Genomic DNA, 14,400 nt, shown 5'->3' with positions numbered 1-14,400 from the left:
CACATAAGCCAGACACACAAAGGTGAGACAAGCACAAGGATCAACATGCCCACTAAGTAACACAGGCCTCTGGAGTATGATTGCAGTGGTGAGGCCCTGGCATGCCTTCTCTCTCTCTCTCTCTCTCTCTCTCTCTCTCTCTCTCTCTCCCACTTAAAAAAATATGTAGGAAATATGTTTGATATATAGAACTGAGATTTAAATGTGTGAATTACTGGCGGGTATTTGATTTCTTTTATACAGGATGTGACAGTCATAGGACAAGGAGACTGACAACACCAAGAGTAAGAAAGTGAATTAAATTGTCATTTCTTCTTACCTGAAATTAATTGTTTTTAGACCACTGTTTGGGGGAATCACAGCGCAGTTTTGGAAAACAACATTGATGCACTAAAAATGATAATGTTTATAGGAACAGATATTTTAACCAAGAGCACTCTGGACAGTTAACAATAAATGCAGCACTTCATTATGACTGTCCTATGGAACCTCTTAATAGTGTGGGCTTCGTGATCCTTAGGGTCCAGGATTAAAAGGAGTATGATACAAGGGTACCAGTGTAGGTTCTCATATTTATGGGTATCCCCAGGAAACAATAGAGAGGAAACAAAAAAAATGATAGGAAAAAAAGAAGCAACCAGACAGTAGTGAGTGACAAGCAAGCTCCTGTGTGTACCTGGAGCTTAATCTAACTTCAAGAAAATTCTAGATGGAATTTGTGTTCAGTATAGAGCATGACATTGGGAGGTTTCCCACTACATTGGCTGAGATGTGTCCATAGGTCAATAAAAGTGAATCTTGCCAAGAGGGAGAGTTTTCATTCTTCTACCAACAGCAGGAAGACAGCAGGCTATACCTCAGAGAAAGTTCTCAAGCTAATGATAGTGTTACTAATGGCTGAGTGGACACGAATGTGACATCTCAAGAATATCTTGGCAAGGAATCTACAATGTTTGTCAGATAAACAATTCGTAATTAAATTTAACTTTTCTTGTTTTTGTATTAAGGCATAAACTGGAAAATGATATTTGAAAAATTCCAAGTATGTTTTGTTGTTTGGTTGGTGTTTTAGAGACAGGATCACACACTATAACTCAGGCTGGTCTGTAGCTCACTACAAAACCTATGTTGGACTTGAACTCCTGACAATCCTCCTAGCTCTGCCTTGCAGGATCTAGGATTACAGGTGCAATTTGCATTCCCAGTTTCCATAAAACTTTATGGACTCAAAGTGCACATCTCCAGTAGTGTTCATGCTCAGTGTCTCTTGCTCTTATTTGAGGTTTTATCTAATCTTTGTGGCACTTCATGTAAGGCTGATGGTTATTTTATTCTGAACATAAAACCTCCATCTCAAATTCCAGTCCCATAACCAGAATTATATCCTACAAATACTTCATAGCATCAATGTGCTATTCAAGATGTTATTCAAGCATATTAACAATTTTCATCTTCCCATATTTCTTCCTCCGACTTTACTTCTTATTCATAAGAAGTTTGTGATTATATTGCACCCAACCAGGTAATCCAGAGTGTTTTCTACATCTGGAGATCTTTCAATTGGGTCTTATGCACAATGCTCCCTTTGCCATAGGTGGTACCACAGCATAGGGATAGGATCAGAATAGAGATACCTATAGATGGTGGCTGTTGTTCCACCATCCACAAGAAACAAAATATCTTTCAGCATATGTTTTTATTCATTTGAATTGCTAAAAGCTTCCATACCAGTGTGACTGGGGCTACTGGGAAGAGCTGGGCAGGGGAGGAATTCTGCTCTATTGGTAATAAAGTTCCAGGTTCATTCCACCATGGATTGCATAGTCTCTCAGAGAGAAGTGGTCCTTAAAAATCATGTACCGCTTCTGAAGAGCCATTTGTTCTAGTGGGTGCCATTTTGAGCCACTATCAGTTTCTTAAGGTCTCCAATGGTGTCATCAGTGTTGCATTTCACATGGACGTTTGTTGCAACCTCAATTCTTCTGACTAGAGCTCGAATCTCCTTGAAACTGCCCACACCAAAACTTCCTAACTCTAGAGATAAGTCCCTCAAAAACATCATTTTTTGAAGGAACCAGAATGCACAATTGATTCACTGAGGTAGTTATAGGAAGCTAAAATGGTTCCTCTCTGTGTCTTAGGTCAACAAATCTTACTATGTAAGGGCAATGTTTATAAGTTGCTCATTTAACTTTGCTGAATTAAATACTGTGAGATGAAATAGCTGGGTAGAAGGCTGGGCTTACAGTTAAATTGTTTTCAAACTTTAACATGGAAATGAAGGACCCCTGTTTGAAACATTCTTATACTCTCTGACTTTGTCTGTGGTTGTGGAAAGATGTATACCAGACCCTGATTTGCAAGCAAAGCATCCCCTAGATGAACACTCAAGTTGGATTATTTTCTTAGCCTGCATTTGAACAAATGTAAAAGTAATGGCTCTCAGTTCTAGCCCCCAAATGTCTCTTGGCTGCACAGAGGGTTCTGAGGCTGGAGCACTTGCAGCTGAACATTGGCTGGAAGTAGCTGTGAGGATGATGACACACTACAGTCATCCAGCCCAGTCTACAGGCAGCAGAAACATGGCAGAATCTTGTGTGAAAGTCTATGACTAGAGATCATAGTAAAGGAGAAAATCGAATACTTACTACATAACATTTTAAGAAACCATGGTTCAGCTTTTTTAGGAGTCTCCATATTGCTTTCCAAAGCAGTCGTACCATCTTACATTCTCCAAAACAGTGAATGAGAGTCCCTATTTCTCCACATCCTCATTTGCCAACAGACCCAGTTATTCCCTTACTGGGCATATACCCTAAAACCTTTAAACCTCAGTCCAGAGAGATTTGCTCCACCATGTTTATAGCTGCTCAATTCGTAATAGCTAAGAGCTGGAATCAACCCAGTTGTCCATCACTAGAAGAATGGATAACTGAGATTTGGTATATCTACACCATGGAATTCTACACAGCAGTAAAAAAAAAAAAAATGGCACAATGAAATTTGAAGACAAATGTTTGAACCTAGAACAGATCATTCTCAGTATGCTCGCCCAATCACAGAAAGATAATTGCCACATAGTCTCACTCATCTACAGTACCTAACCTGAATCTACCCAAGATGCCCAAACATGCCCAGCAAGCATCTCAAGGACTAGACAGAAGGGTGGGCAAGGAGGGAGGGAAGGTCAAGGGAGTGATGGAGAACATAAATCTAGACACAAACAGCAATGGTACCATAAAATTCTATATCCTAAAATTGCAGACCAAATGGTTGAAACTTCACCAGGCCCTTAGAAGGAACACCTAAATCACAAGGCACTAGAGAGGGTATGATGAAGACTGACCTTAATCTTCTACAGATTCTCTCTCTCTCTCTCTCTCTCTCTCTCTCTCTCTCTCTCTCTCTCTTTCACACACACACACATACACACACACACACACACACACACACATCTCTCTGACTATTTTATATTAGTTAGCTTTTTCTTCTTTCTCTTAATGGGCATTGACCTGTAACTCCCAGGACCAGCATGTGGCTATCATCCACAAAGAGCTTTTTTCCCCCCTCTATTTTATTAAACATTTTCCATGATTATAAAAAATATCCCAGGGTAATACCCCCCTACCCCCTTTTACCCTTTGAAATTCCCTTCTCCATCACATCTCCTCCCCATCTCAGTAAGTCTCTCCTCTATTTGAATGCCATGATCCTTCCCTCTTATTATGATGGCCATACGTATGTAGTGTCAGGCATTATGAAGTCATGTATATCGAGGCCAATATTTTGTCTGGAGGGATCACGTTGTAAGGAGTACAACCCTTCCTTTGGCTCTTACATTCTTTCAGCCACCTCTTCCACATTAGACCCAGAGCCTTGGAAGGTGTGATCAAGCTGTTACTCAGTACTCTAGTCACTTCTTTCCAGCACCATGATACCTTCTGAGTTGTCCCAAGGTCACTGCCATCTGAAAAGAGAAGATTTTCTATACAAAGTGAGAGTAGTATTAATATGAAGGTATGAATATTAAGAGAAGTGCTTACTGGGCAGTTTGATAAGCATAGTATATATACTAATCCAGACATCAGCAGATGTTACAACCCCAGGGCTCAGGACTACCCCTGTTTTAAGTTTTCAATATCAGGGATGTATCCCCTCTCTTGAAGTGGTCCTCCAGTCCAACTGGAAGGCAGTTGGTTTCCACCATGAAAGACATGCCACTATTGTCCCTGTTGGCTCATTTGGCCTGGCTGGCCAATTATAAGGATTTCAGTGTCCACTGTTGAGTGTCTTCACTGGTGGTATATCTTTCTCCCATTGAACTGCATGTAGAATGGCTTCTTCCAGCTTTCTGTCAGCTGGTCTACATGGAGAAGGTTATCAGCTCAGTTCTAGCAGGATTTTTCAATGGCCTTGCAGCCCAAGTATGTGCAGTCTTCAGAAATAGGGTCTTGCCATCTATTCCTGGTGGTAAACCAAGGGCCTCAGCAATTGCTTATAGTATTTTGGGGGCATCAAGGACCTCCCTGGCCAACAACTCACCGGAAGGTATACCATCCCTGGCACTAAAAATTTTCTAGCAATGGTCTACAGCTACTTAGTGTTAGTCCAAAACTAAAGGATTCCATTTGATTTATTTATATCTTCTCAGATTTTGATTAGCCCTCCCTCCACCTTTCCTTTACTCAATCTCTTCCCTTGACCTCACTTTGGGCCTTATCACCCCCATTAATCTATTCTTCTACTTAGATATATCCAATATCAATGTATTAAGTACCCTCCTCCCTTCCCTTCTCTGCCATTTGTATCTCATTTTTAGCTTGTTGGCATCTGCTACTGGGTTTTTTCCTTATCACACAGAAGCCCAGTCATCTGTAGCTAGGATCCACATATGAGAGAGAACACGTGGTGCTTGGCTTTCTGTGCCTGGGTTACCTCACTCAGTATAATCCTTTCCAGATCCATCCATTTTTCTGCAAATTTCATAACTTCATTTTTCTTTACCGCCAAGTAGAACTCCATTGTATAAATGTGTCATATCTTCATTATCCACTCATCAGTTGAGAGATATCTAGGCTGGTTCCATTTCCCAGCTATTAAAAATTGAGCAGCAATAAACATGGTTAAGCACGTACTTCTAAGGAAAGGAGTTGAGTCCTTAGGATATATGCCTAGGAGTGCTATAGCTTGGTCATATGGCAGATCAATCTTTAGCTGTTTTAGGAGCCTCCACACTGATTTCCACAATGGCTGGACCAGATTGCATTCCCACCAGCAGTGTAGAAGAGTTCCTTTTTCCACATCCCCGCCAACATTTATGATCATTTGTTTTCATAATGGTAGCCAGTCTGAGAGGAGTGAGATGGAATCTCAATGTAGATTTAATCTGCATTTCCCTAATGACTAGGGACATAGAACATTTTTTAGATGCTTATATATATTCGTATTTCTTCCTTTGAAAACTATTTAGCTCCATAGATCATTTTTTAATTGGCTTGTTTGATTTCTTATTATTTAACTTTTTGAGCTCTTTGTATATCCTAGATATTAATCCTCTATCAGATATATAGCTGGCAAAGATTTTTGCACATTCTGTAGATTTTGCCTCTTTGTTTTATTCACAGTGTCCTTTACAGTACAAAATCTTTGTAATTTCCCGAGGTGCCAGTGGTTAATCTGTGGCTTTATTGCCTGAGCAATTGGGGTTGTATTCAGAAAGTCTTTGCCAAGACCAACGTGTTGAAGTATTTCCCCTACTTTATCATCTAGCAGTTTCAGATTTTCAGGTCTGATGTTAAGGTCTTTTATCCCTTTGGACTTAATTCTTGTGCATGGCGAGAGAGAACAATCTATTTTCATCCTTCTACAGATACATATCCAATTTTCCCAACACCATTGGTTGAAGAGACTGTCTTTTCTCCAATGAGTATTTTTGGCATTTTTATCGAGTATCAGGTGGCTATAGCTACTTGGACTTACATCTGGGTTCTCTATTCTGTTCCACTGATCTACATTTCTGCTTCATTGCCAGTACTACGCTGTTTTTGTTACTATAGCTCTGTAGTATACGTTAAAATCAGGTATGGTGATACCACCAGCTTTATTTTTGTTGCTCAGTATTATTTTAGATATTCGAGGTGTTTTGTGATTCCAAATGAATTTTTGGATTGTTTTTTCTATTTCCATGAAGAATGCCTTTGGAATTTTGATGGGGATTGCATTAAGTGTTTATATTGCTTTTAGTAAGACTGCCATTTTCACAATATTGATTCTTTCAATCCAGGAACACGGGATGTTTTTCCACATTCTAGTTTCTTCTGCAATTTATTGCTTGAGTGTTTTAAAGTTTTCATTGTAGACGTTCTTTACTTCCTTGGTTAGGTTTATTCCAAGGTACTTTATTTTCTTTCATGCATTTGTGAATGGGAGTGATTCTCTGATTTCATTCTCTGTGTGTTTGTTGTTAGCATATATGAAGGCTACTGATTTCTGTGTATTTATTTTGTATCCTGCTACATGGCTATAGGTTTTTAATCAGCTCTAACAGTTTGCTAGTATAGTCTTTAGGATCCTATATATATAGAATCATGTCATCTGCAAATAATGATAACTTGATTTCTTCTTTTCCAATTTTTATCCATTTTATTTTAATTTTTTATTTATTTATTTATTTGAGAGTGACAGACACCGAGAGAAAGACAGGTAGACAGAGAGAGAGAGAGAATGGGTGGGCCAGGGCTTCCAGCCTCTGCAAACGAACTCCAGATGCGTGCACCCCCTTGTGCATCTGGCTAACGTGGGACATGGGGAACCGAGCCTCGAACTGGGGTCCTTAGGCTTCACAGGCAAGCGCTTAACCGCTAAGCCATCTCTCCAGTCCGAATTTTTATCCATTTTATGTGTGTCTCTTGCCTTATTGCTATGGCTAAGACTTCCAGTACTATATTAAAAAAAATGGTGACAGTGAACACCCTTATCTTGTTCCTGATTTTAGTGGAAAAGCTTCCAGTTTTTCCCCATTTAGTAATATGTTGGCTGTAGGCTAGTCATAAATAGCCTTTTTTATATTGAGAGATATGTTCCTTCTATACCCAGTCTCTGTAGGACTTTTATCATGAAGCGATGTTGGCTTTTGTCAAATGCTTTCTCTGTGTCTAATGAGATGATCATGTTTTTTTTTTTTCCTTCAATCCATTTATATAATGTATTACATTTATAGATTTGCGTAGGTTGGACCATCCCTGCATCTCAGGGATACAGCCTACTTGGTCAGTGTGAATGATCATTCTGATATATTCTGTATTCTGTTTGCCAATATTTTGTTGAGAATTTTTGCATCTATGTTCATGAGGGAGATTGGTGTGTAATTTTCTTTTTTTGTTCTATCTTTGCCTGGTTTGGGTATCAGAATGATGCTGGCTTCATAGAAGGAGTTTGGTAGAATTCCTTCTTTTTCTATTTTATGGAAAATATTAAGACGCAATGGTATTAGCTCTTCCTTGAATGTATGGTAAAATTCAGCAGTGAATCCATCTGTGTCTGGGCTTTTTTTTAGTTGGGAGATTTTTGATAACTGTTCAGATCTCCATGCTTGTTATAGGTCTATTTAAGTGGTTAATCTCATCTTGATTTAATTTAGGTAAGTCATATAAATCAAGGAAATCATTTCTTCCAAATTTTCATGCTTTGTGGAGTATTTGCTTTTATAATATGTCCCTATGATTTTTTGAATTTCTCTGGCATCTGTTGTGATGTTACCTTTTTCTTCTCTAATTTTATTTATTTGTGTCTCTCTTTCTTTTGATCAGATTTCCTAAGGGTTTATCAATCTTGTTTATCCTTTCATAGAATCAACTCTTTGTTTCATTGATTCTTTGGATTGTTTTTTAAGTTCCATGTCATTAATTTCTGCCCTAATCTTCATTATTTCTTCCTGTCTGCTGATTTGGGGTTTGCCTTGTTCTTCTTTTCCTAAGGTTTTAAGGTGAAGCATTAGGTCATTTACTTGTGACCTTTCTAATTTCTTAATATAGGCACTTAAAGCTATAAATTTACCTTTTAGGACTGCATTCATTGTGTACCAGATAATTTGGCATGTTGTGTTCTCATTATTGTTTGACTCATAAATTTTTTGATTTCCCTCTTGATTTCTTCATTGACCCATTCATCATTTAGTAATGTGTTGTTTAATTTCCATGATTTTGTGTATGCTCTATTGCCTTTCTTGCTATTGATTTGCAGTTTGATCCCATTGTGGTCAGGTAGAATGCAAGGAATTATTTCAATTTTCCTGTATTTGTTAAGATTTGCTTTGTGGTCTATTTTAGAGAAAGTTCCATGTGCTGCTGAAAAGAATGTATACTCTGCAGCATTTGGATGAAATGTTCTATAGATATCTGTTAGGTCCATTCTTTCTATTACCTCATTTAGTCCAGATGCCTCTTTGCTTATTTTTTTTCCCTGGGATGACCTGTCAATTGATGAGAGTGTGGTGTTGAAGTCACTCACTACCACTGTGTTTGGAGTTATCTGTGACCTTAGTTCTAATAGCATTTGTTTGATGAGTTTGGGGGCCCCCATGTTAGGTGCATATATGCTTAGGATTGTAATGTCCTCCTGCTGGAAGGTGCCTTCAATCAATATAAAGTGGCCTTCCTTATGTTTCTTAACTAATGTTGGACTGAAGTCTACCTGGTCAGATATTAGGATAGCAACCCCTGCTTGTTTCTAGGTCCATTTGCTTGAAACACCGTTTTCCAAACTTTCACCCTAAGATAGTGTCCATCCTTTATAGAAAGGTGGGTTTCTTGGAGGCAACAAATTGAAGGATCCTTATTTTTAACCCAGTCTGTGAACCTATGAATTTTGGTTGGAACATTGAGGTGGTTGATATTAAGAGATATTGTTGAAAGGTGTGTATACATTTTTTTTGCCATTTTTTTATAGTTCTTCCAGTTTTACCTTTGCTTGCTTGTGTTAACTAGTATTTGAGTATTGTTTGTGTTTTCCTGGTTCCTTATATGTGTACTTTTCTTTTTCTTCAGCATGGAGGATTCTTTCAAGTATGTTCTGTAGAACTGGTTTTGTCTTCAAGTAGTCCTTTAGCCTGCTTTTGTTGTGGAATGTCCTTATTTCTCTGACTATTTGAATGGATAGCTTTGCAGGATAAACTAACCTTGGTTGACAGTTGCTATCTTTCAGAACTTGGAATACATCACTACACACCCTTCTTGCTTTTAAACTTTGTGTTGAGTAATCTGCTGTAATCCTGATATGCTTGCCTTTGTAGGTAACTTGATTTTTCTCTCTGACTGCTTTCAATAGTTTTTCTTTGGTTTGTATGTTTGATAGTTTGATTATAATATGGAGAGGAGAGATTCTTTCCATGTTTTGTTTGGCTAGTGTTCTAAAGGATTCCTGTATCTGTATTGGCACCTCTTTCACAATTTGGGGGAAGTTTTCTTCTATGATTTTGTTGAAGACTCCAACTATGCCTTTAGAGTGAAATTCTTCTTCTTCTACTATGCCCTGAAATTTAATTTTGATTTTTTCATAGTGTCTTGAATATCTTGAAATTCCCACTCATACTTTTCTATGAGTTTGTCTTTCTCTTTGTTGGACTGTATTAGATCTGCCACCTGGTCTTCTAGCTTAGATATTCTGTCCTCTCCTTTATCCATTCTACTGGTGAGATTTTGTACAGAATTTTTCTTTTTTTCATTAACTGTGTTCTTTATTGCTAGTAATTCTAACTGGGTTTTCTTTATTATTTGTATTTCCTTATTTATGTCTAGTATTGACCTCTTTATTTCATTAAATTGGTGTTCTGTGTTTTCTTTGCTTCCTTTGAATTCTTCTTTGAGTTCTTTGAGCTTATTTATAATCTTTTTTTATGAAATTTTTCTCAGGCATTTCCTCTAACTTGTTCTCACTAGAGGTCATTTCTGTTGCATTAGTAATTTTTGTTGGATTTATAGTGTCTTGATTTTTGGTGTTTCTTGTATTATAATGTATATATTTTTGCATCTTGGATTATTTAATGATTGGATTTTCCAGTTAGCTTGGTATTATGAGATGGATCAATCAAGCTGTTGTTATATATGTTCAGGGTAGGAGCTTAAGGCACTAGATGTGGCTCTGAAGACTCTCAGAGTATGTACAAAAGTGACTCTAGGTGTTAGGTGTGTCTGCTATGAGAATGTTCAAGTAGGCTAAGAGGAACAGAATACAGGCAGATTCTAAAACTTAACTAAACAATGTACAGTGTCAAGGAAAGACAACTCAGAGTATTTATCCAAGAGTAGGTATTGTGACAACCAGATCCTCTGTCTGTCCCTTAGGCTATGTGGTGCCTCACTTACTCCCTTTATCCTGACAACAAGGTGGTTAGGATTTCTGGTCTGCAGAGGGTTCCAAGTCAGCATGTGACCAAGTGGGACCCTTCCCTAATGTATATCAGAAGAGTAAACAAAGCCACTATAATTCAATAAGCAATAAATAACAAGCCCAAACTATAGCTTATTTAAGAATGGCAAATTTGACCATCCATTTGATTTAACATATAATTCATCCTGATATGGAAGGTGCAATTAGCACTTCTGGTTCAGGCTTATATATCAGGTTTATTAGGTGGGTACTGACCTTGTGTAATCCCAGTTACCTTTTGGAATGATTTTGGTCTCAGCTTCACTCTTGATTGGGTCTCTCTTTGGTGCTCTGTCAGTTCAGTAGGTGTGGCCAGGTCCCTGGGCCTCAGCACTGTTCCCATGGGCTGGGCTCTGCTTGTCAGAAGGGGAGGGAGGTGATGCTGTTCAATTTGTCCACTGTTCCACATGTTCTTCTACCTCGTGATCTGCTTCTCCATTGTTCACTGTGGTTTTCCATGTTTCTTGAGTTTGCGGAGAGCTCCTGCCGCTCAAGCCGAGTGCCGCTGCTGTCTGGCATGTGGCTACCTGCTGGAGGCGCTTCTGCCAGCCCATGTGGGCTCTGGATGCTCTGGATCTCTACTACTTCTCTGCTGATGTTTCAATTTCCTATACACCTCACGTTTTAGACAAAGTGTGTGTTTTGCTTTTTTTTTTTTTTTTAAGCTTTTCCTGCTTATGCTGCTTTGGCGACATACCTATGCTGCCATCTTCCACAATGAGCTTTTGATCAGAGAGACCTACAAGGTTTCCTAAAAGACAGATTTCTGTCAGAGTACTTGATGACCCACCACAGGTTAGTGGTAAGACCTTACTGGTGAAGACACCATAAGTGGTTGACATGTAAAATGGAATGGCATGGCTAGAAGCTAGAAGAGATTCAGTCCCCAGACAGAAAGCTCATCTAGTGCCAGGTGCTACATGGGCGACTGGGGGAAGTGACGAATATCTGTCCAAGCAACTCATGGTCTGACCTACTTAGCAGCAAATAATCTATCAAGATGCTCACACAATTACAATAGTGGCACATAGCCATGATGGGAAACCAACTGATTTTTATTTGGTTAACTGATATGCTCAGTGGAACATGACCTATATGGAGCTGTAATACAAGTCAGAACCATATCCAAACATAAGCATGCTCTCCATTATCAAGCTACCACCAATCTTGGGCTACTATAGAGCCTATACCTATTAAATTATCTCTAAAAAAATAATGGCTTTCCCATTTATCTGGTGCTAAATTTACTCTCCATTGGAGAATCTGCTTCTCTTTTTCAAATAGATACAGATTCTAAGAAGAGAACCACCCCATCATACCTCAAAAGGGTCCCAGTGAAAATAAGAATAATTGGAGAAACAAACAAGGGTGCTGTTTTCTTGGTGAACCTGGTACCAGTACAAGGGTGAAGGAGATCGACACAGAGAACAATTAGCTACTACAAAATCAGATATACAGTGACACAGAGGCTCCTAATACCTCATCACTGAAGCAGACCCAAAACAAACCCAACATGGCTCAGGGAAATTTTGCAAAAGAGGGGGCAGAAAGAACGTCAGAGCCACACATCAGGTCATGATATACAGAAACATTTCTCCTACCCATAACTGTGGGCTAACTCCACAATGCATGACCTCAACAAGGAGGGACCAGAGCAAGGTGGTAGGACATGGATGAGCCCAACAATGGCACACACTTGACTGTATGCACTGAGTACAAAACTAATTAATAATAGAAAAAGAAAACATGGTTCAAACAAAATACATTTCTAGATAAGTGAGGTATGTGCTCTCATTTCTGTTTTATAATCAGCTACCTTCAAGGATATTCTTTAATTATAATTGTAGCTACTACTCCCATTTTAAACTAAAGATATAAATCATATTTATCTACCTTTCATCACAAAGGGGCATTCTAAAATATAAGAACTCTCTTTTCTTGTTGCAAAAATATCAATTAGATTCTTTTTTTTTTCCTTGCTCAGAGTTAGTGTCGTGACCCACAGTTATTGTCATCCCCTAGACTTATCTTACCACATTCAGTGAGTAATTTTCTATAGCTTGATATAAAATTGAAAGTATTATATAAATAGGGTGATGGTGATAGAGGAATAATTATAAAACTTTCTGCAAGTGTTTTATTATGTTAGCTTGTTTAAGTATCTGATTATGAACACATGAAATCCTTTGATTCATGAGGCCTTAATGTCTTTTGGGGAATTATATCCAACAAACTTTTTCATCCTCTCCCACTACAATTTATGTTTCCTGTATCTAGAAATTTTGTTACAGAGCACATCATATCCACTGTTTGGAAAGCCATCCCCACTTTTCTTACATTTACCCCATTCTGCTTATCACTTGTGTCCAAGTCAGAGAAAGTGCCTTGCATTCCTGACTGCTTCTCATGTCATGATTACTATATTATGTGTTCAGAATTGTGTTCCCTGAGTTGTGGTAAGCTAAGCACAACTTTCATCCCAAAGATCACACATAACTCAGCTTTGTGGTGCTTTCTCATTCTGTATCTCAGTGAACAGGTCTTTACTGAAGCAGTTCTTACTGAAATGCTTTAGGAGGACACAGCAGTTTTAATCTGAGCTACATTACTATTTGTGATGGCCAATACTGACTATCAGCATGACAGGTTGTAGAATCACCTAGAAGGAGACTTCTGGGCATGTCTGTGAGGGAGTTTCTAGACTAAGTTAAGAAAAGTAGGAAGACATATCTTGAATGTTTGCTGAATAATCCTAGCAGCTGGGATCTTGGGTTTAATAAAAAGGACAATGGAAAGGCAAAGTGGGTTGCTCAGTGAGTCTGCAGCAAGCATGCGATCCTGAATTTGGGCCCAGAGCATCATTGCAAAATCTGGTCATAGTGGCACAAGTCTGAATCTCCTGAGCTCGGGAAGAGACAGGAGATTCCTCTGGGACTGCTGGATAGCTTGTCCAACCAAATTACTAAGTTCTGAGTTGAATGAGAAACCTTACTGACAAACAAGGTGGAGAGCAATTGAAGAAGATATCAGATGTTAATCTCTTTCCTCCCATAGGCATATGCACACACATTCATACACCTGAGCCCACATGCATACAGACAAATATACACACACACATGCACACCTCACTCAAACACAAACTGAAAGAAAAGGAGCAAGCAAGCTAAGCCCAGACGTTGGTGACTTCCATCGCTCTGGTTCCAGTGAGGATGGGACCCAATGTGATGGGCTACCTCACGCGCCTGCCACCTCGCCACAAAATGCGAGCCAAAATAAATGCTTTCTTCCTTTAGTTGCCTTTTTCAGGCTCATTACCACAGGCACAAGAAGAGTAATGGGCCTCAGATACACCTTACCAGGTATTTGTGCTTTCCATAATTCAGATGCTCACTGCTTAATCTGCATAGATTCACGCACTTGCTTGCCCTTGCTATGTGACACCAGGGATCCATGCCCCCATCCCTCCAAGGACAGTTTTTATACTAGTGATGGAATCCAGGGGGAACAAGAAGCTTTCATAGCAGAATAGTCAGTAATTGTAACAATGTTTTTGACCTTCCCCAACAGAGTGGGGAGGAGAGGACTACAGAGCTCTCCATGCTTGTCTGTTTATGTCATTGCTTGTTAAGGACTAGCTGCAAAGCAAGAGCAGGAAACAGGAGACACTGGGCATAGTGACAGGAGCAGCAGCAGCGTATCTAATCTCTCAAAGGTGTCATCTGCTCCTTGCTTTCTCAGCTTTTGTAGACACATCCTCACAGTCAAGGCTCTGGTGCATGGGTGTCTTCTCAAGTCTCTTCCCCCTTGAAAGTGTTCAGTGATGCACCATGACTTTGTTGAAGAGAAGATAAACGTTACTCAGGATGAAATAGATTATTTTCTTTTAATTGTTATGATTTGTACACTATTGAATCTTTCCTTATTTGTGGTGGGTTTTTGTGTGTGTGTGATGTATAGTGCATGGTCATGTGCATA

The sequence above is a fragment of the Jaculus jaculus genome, chromosome 2, assembly GCF_020740685.1.
Source record: "Jaculus jaculus isolate mJacJac1 chromosome 2, mJacJac1.mat.Y.cur, whole genome shotgun sequence".
In the NCBI taxonomy this organism is placed as follows: domain Eukaryota; kingdom Metazoa; phylum Chordata; class Mammalia; order Rodentia; family Dipodidae; genus Jaculus; species Jaculus jaculus.
This window is presented reverse-complemented; position numbering follows the sequence as displayed.